Raw genomic sequence first — 6468 nt, 5'->3', positions numbered from 1 at the left:
TCCTAAAACAATCCCACCTATTGATTTTTCCAAAACAATCCCACCTTTGCCCCCAAACTTCTTCTGACGATCCACTTGATCGGTTACTTGTTAAACAAATTAAATTTTTTATTTTTTTAATTTTAAATTCACTCTCCTCCCACCTTGCTGCCATAGTGCTACCCTAAAACCCTTTGCGCCTAAACAGTCAACTCACCCCCCTTGATGCCACCCTTCAGTGTCGCCGGAGATGCAACCCTTGAAGACCCCAACAACCCCCAGCCCAAACCCATCCCAGAAACCCCACTAGCTACTCCCGAAACACCATTAACACCCCCGAAAATCCCCTAGACAACCTGAATGACGGTTCAAGCAAACCGAAAACCCCACCCACCAAGAAAAACCCAATCAGCCACCCTCGAAAACACAACAAACACCCCCGAAAATCCCCTAGCCACCCCGAAAATTAGTTCAAGCAAGCTGAAAATCCCTCCCACCCCGAAAAACCCCCTAGCCACCCTAAAAAAACCCCTATCCATCTCGAAAACTGTGGCTGGGGTTTTTGGAGTGGTTTGTGGTGTTTTCGGGGGGTCTGTTGGGGTTTCGGGGTGGCTGTTAGGGTTTCAGGGGTTGGGTTAGGTTGTCGGGGTGGCTGTTAACGAATCATTTACGTTATTTTTTGTCAATTTGGAGCTTAATTTGGACCCGAAAGGACTAAATTGACCTATAAAACCTTACCCGAGCAAGTTTTGCGCAAAAAGAATAGTTGCATGCAAATCGATACTTTTGGAAAAATTGAAATTAATAATTCCACCTTTGGCTCATATTTTCAAAACAATCCCACATTTGCGTATTCTGGAAACAATCTCACCTTATACCCCCATATTCTCAAAATAAGCCTTTTATCGGTTTGTGAAATTGGTAACCTGTTTTCGAAGGTGACTTGCCACGTGTCACCTTCTAATTAGCTCTATTTTTTAAATAATTAAAAAAACAATAAACAAAAAACAAAAATAATTAAAGGTGTTGGGGTTGGGGTTGGGGAGGTGGGGTTTCTGGTGTTATTTGGTGGTTTCCAGTGTGAGGGTGGGGGCGGTGTTGTAGAGGATGGCGGCTAGGGTGGGGCTGTTATTCAAGGTGGTTGTTTTGTGGTGGTTAGGATGGTGATGTCGTGGTGGTGATGGATTGATGGGTGGTTGACATAAATGGAGGGGGTGAGGAGGAAGGAAAAAAAAAAACCTGTTTTACATGTTGAATGTAAAAGGGCTCATTTTGAGAATATGGGGGTATAAGGTGGGATTGTTTTCAGAATACGCAAAGGTGAGATTGTTTTAAGAAGATGAGCCAAAGGTGCGTGGGATTATTAGTTTCAATTTTCCCTACATTTTTTTTATACGCAAAACAAGGCACTTACGCTAATTTTTTGCCAATTTCGAGCTCAATTTGGATACTTAAGGGATAAATTACCCACTAAAACCTTAACGGAACAATTTTGGCATACAAAATGAGGAAAAAATTTGAATTGGGTGGCAATTAACAAGATTTTAGTACTTTTGGGCGGAAATTTGCAATTTTTTTTAAATGGTTGCAATTAACAGATTTTCCTAAATGTAACTTTGAGTTAGTTTACGCAACCTTTAAAATTTTCCAAAATATCCTAAACTATGAACTTGTTTAGTTCACCTTAGTTTGACTGATCTGATATAATATGAACTTATTTTATCTAATTTGATATGATCTGATCTTGTCGAAAGATGATGAAAGGAGTTAAAGAGAAAATCAAGCAAAGGGTTTTGATAAAATTTTAATAATATATCTTTACCCACTAATGGTCCCCACTCACACTTACTTTATCATTTCTGACTCCTACAATGGTCCTCACTCCCCCCTCACACCACTTTACTTTTGTTAGAGGACTAACTCAACCAAAAGCTTAAGCTGATGGTTGAGGTACAGGAATATGTTTTATACTCTATCATACCCCTTCACATGAGAGCCCTTTGGGCTTGAAATGTGGATGCAGCATGGACCCTCTGTATACCCTGCGCGAAATATTAGTGTTGAAGTATATCCTACCAAATAACACATGTAAGTGTCCCACATTGAGAAAAGAAGAGAGAGTCAAACACTTTATAAGACTAAGGGGCTATTCCTCCTATTGCCATATGATTTTGGGATGGAACCTCCTTTGGAATTGTGAAGTAGACTTTCTCTCTTGGTTTGCAGGTGCGGCCCAGACCCATATTTAACATGGTATCAGAGGCAGACCCACGGTATGGGACCTCTAATGGCTTGAGTATATTGCTAGGCCTAAGGTTTTGGACCTTTAATGGCATTAAGTATTCTGTACCAAATTGAATTGGATCAAGTGATCCTTGAGTTAAAGGGACCTTACATGTGAGGGGGAGTGTTGAAGTATATCCTACCAAATAACACATGTAAGTGACCCACATTGAGAAAAAAAAAAGAGAAAGTCAAACACTTTATAAGGCTAAGGGGGTACTCCTCCTATTGTCATGTGGTTTTGGGATTGAACCTCCTTTGGACTTGTGAAGTGGACTCTCTTGTTTTGTGGGTGCGGCCCAAACCGTTATTTAACAACTTTTCAATAAAATAATAACCCACTATCTTTTCTTACAATTTCTTTTATACCTTATCTACCCCACTAACTCCTATTTTATTAAACCTTCTAAAACTTCGAGTAATTCCAATTCTAGCTAAAAAAAAAAAAACAGAGAGAGTATAATATATTTAAACAAAAAAAGAATTTGACCATATATTTGTTTTTTCGTCCTCTCATTAGATCAGACTATAATATATTAACAATATCATAATACTATTTTAGATCACAATGAGCAATATATGAAGACATTCATATTATTTAACTATTATCTTATTTATCTTACATAAATTTTCTCATTAAAAAAAAGGGTTGAAAAAGATAAGGGGGCGTATCATAAATCACAACAGACCATATAATAATCGGACACGGTCTAAAATATATCGTCATATGTCCAACAAGTGTCGGTGTCTAATATAAACACAACAGTTGAGTAAAGAGTCCATGTATCCTAAGTGTAGATATGTTTTAAATCACTTAGCAAAATATCCTGTACTCATCATTTAGAAGCGGTCCATGGACCATGGTCGGCTAAGGTCCTTTAAAAGGCTACAATTATTACTCACTAGTGACAAATAAGTTAGAAATGGTCCATAAGGCCGAGGTCCCTACAAGGCTACAATTATTACTCAGTGTAGGCACATTTAAAATACCTTAGCAAAAACGATAACACTTTACTCAGTGTACAATTTCTCCGTTCTAAAAAAAAACGTGTATAACACTTTTCGTACCGCGAACAACACATAATATTAACTATTATTATTTCTAATTATAATCAAATAAAAGCTATAAAATTATATAGTTGTTCGGTTAAATTATTGCCTTAATTGAATTCTTGTCTACATTCAATGTATCGTTGGTACTCGTCTATATTCAATATTTCGACGTCTCCTTTCTTATGGCAAAAACTCCATTGATTGTTATCAATTTCCCCAATATTTGCTAGTCGTATATGATGATTGATTACCTTCAACTTTGGACTTAAAATTGCTACGGAGTACCATATTAGCTGAACTTCTCTTCCCCACTAGACAAAGAAAAGACAATGGATTTTTCCTCTCAAAATCAAAACAAACATTATATCCTTCTTTGTTCGGGCAATTGTTCATAGAGTCGTGTATCCTTGGAAGTCGAGTGCTATGAGTCCGTGTGAACAGTACGGGGCAAATTCGAATTTAGGGCAGTGATACTATGTCACGCCACGACTTTAAATCAGATAAGTTTGTTCTAGTATTCATTGCTATTAGTCATAATTCCAACACGTAAAAAAGATGCCTCATCAAATAAAAATAAACAAAACTATTGTAACTTCTATGTTTAAAAAATAATAATAATAAAAAAAAAACCTATTGTTACTTCTATGTAACAAATGACATATTGACATGCATATAGATACGCAATCTAATACTCCCTCCGTTTTTTTTATAAGGTAGAGTTATAATTTTCGTCCGTTTTTGTATAAGGTAGAGTTTCATTTTTGAAAATCTCTTACAATTTAATAATATATCTTTACCCACTAATGTCTCCACTCTTTCTTACTTTATCATTTCTCACTTCTCCAATGGTCCCCACTCCCTCTCACACTATTTTACTTTTCAATAAAATAATAACCTTATCTACCCCACTAATATCTTATTTTATTAAACCACCTAAAACTCCGCGCAATCTCATCTCTAGCCTATAAAAAAAAACGAAGGGAGTATCATATCACTAATAAATAAAGCCGGTCTCGCAGCCAGACCACGAGACAACGACACTTGACATTCCAGTTTTTTGCCAAGTGTCAAGCCACGTACGCGACAGATAGATATTATTGTAATTAGATTATATTCCACATTTGATTAGATTGTATAGATTTGTTTAGGATAAAAAAAGTATACATAAAATAATTTATAATTCTTTTGAAAAAAAAATTATCTATTTACTGACAATAGAGTTTTACTTATAGCAACACACCATATATTATAATTAATATGAATATCCAATTAACAATAGAATTTTACTTCTATACGAAAAACAAAAAAAAAATCAACATTTGCCCCATTCTCCCAAAATGGACCAACTTTTAAATCTTCCCAAAATAAACATAAATTTGCATTTTTTTTCTTCCAAAATGAACCCAAATGACCAGTAACCTATACAACCGGTCATTTTTTTTTAATTTTCCTAAAATTATCTTTTTTTTTTAATTTATTAAAAACCTTTAAATATCTTTTTCAAATTAACAAAATAATTTTTTTTAAAAAAGATCACTCTCCCCTCACCCCACTGCCAGAGTGCCAGCCACCCCCTCCTCCAATTCTCCTCCCTTTTTGGCCACCACTCCCCCTCCCTCTTCACCTCCCATTTTCGACCATCCCCTCCCTTTCCACTGCATTTTCCGACCACACCCCGCCCCTCATGAAACCCTCAAACCGACAATCCCTAAAAGATAAAAGTGAGAAATTGATGTAGAGAGAAAGAAGAATTAGAAGATTGAGAAATTAAGGGTTTCGGTGGGGTGGATTTCGGATCTTGGTGGTAGTGAGAGGATGGTTATGGCAGGTTTCCAGTAGGAAAGAAGTGGGTTTTTGGAACTTGGTGGTATGGTGATTTTGGTGGTTGGTATAGTGTTTTCGGTGGGTTGGTATGGTGGTTTCGTTGGTTAGTATGGTGTTTTCGGTTGTTGGTATGTTGATTTCTGTTGTGGCTGTTCGTTTCTAGTGGTGTACATAGGTGGTGGTGCAGTGAGTGGAAGTGATGGTGGTGAAGGTGTAAGTGGCGATAATTCCAGCGGCGTTGAAGGTCGCCGGCGCCAGGGGAGGGGGTGGCTGGTGGGGAGGGAGGCTTGTAGTGGTGGGAAAGGGTGGTTTTGGTTTTTTTTTTTTTTTTTTTTTTTTAATTTTTTTTAATTCTTTTTTTGTAAAAATTATCAAAATAAAAAAATTAAAAAAAAAACCTTGACCAATGATTTAATGACAAGTGGATTTTACCTGGTATAACAGGTAAGGTGACTTGTTGGGTTCATTTTGGGAGAAAAAAATGCAAACTTATGTTTATTTTGGGAGGATTTAAAGGTTGGTCTATTTTAGGAGAATGGGGCAAAGGTTGGTTTGTTGTTGTTAAATTTTCCTTATAATTATAAATATGGCCATGTATCATTAATTTTTTTTAGTCTACCATTGATTTACCATTAATTATTTTGAATTAGGTATTCTTCATATTTGGTTGTAATATTTTTGTGTATGTTTGTGATTTTGTTATTGAAATTAAATATGTCAAAAACTACTAAAATTAGGACACAACAGAAGCTGTACAATACAAGATAATCTTGAAGTGAATTCAAATCAATGTTAGCAAGGTCTTAGAACTTTACGGGTTTTACAAAGCCTCCGTAGCCCATTTACCAGCCATATATTACAAATGGTCCAATTAGGCTAATAATATAATGTGTTGATTTTACGTGTTAAAAAAATAATTACTTTTAACTTTTTATTTATTTTATTATTTTTTTTACTGAAGCACTCTTCTTTTCACAAAATTATACTCCCTCTATTATTTTAGTGTCCCATTGAAATTTAGCACATATGTCGACATAGAACTTTGATAAACAATATCTTAATTTTATATACATATATATATATATTTATGTATGTATAATTCACAAATATTCGTGAATATAGTGCAACTTACAAAAACAGAAAGTAATTAATAACAAACGTGAAAAAAGAATATTAGGTAGTGTTTCTACTTTTTTTGTATCTAATATTTTTTAAAAAAATATAAATACTATAATTGTCATTATTATAATTATAATTATTATAATAATAATACAAAACATGCTAATTATAATTATAATAATAATACAAAATATGTCCACAAATAAGTAC

The sequence above is a fragment of the Chenopodium quinoa genome, unplaced genomic scaffold (assembly GCF_001683475.1).
Source record: "Chenopodium quinoa cultivar QQ74 unplaced genomic scaffold, ASM168347v1, whole genome shotgun sequence".
NCBI lineage: Eukaryota > Viridiplantae > Streptophyta > Magnoliopsida > Caryophyllales > Amaranthaceae > Chenopodium > Chenopodium quinoa.
Note: the sequence above shows the minus strand (reverse complement) of the source record.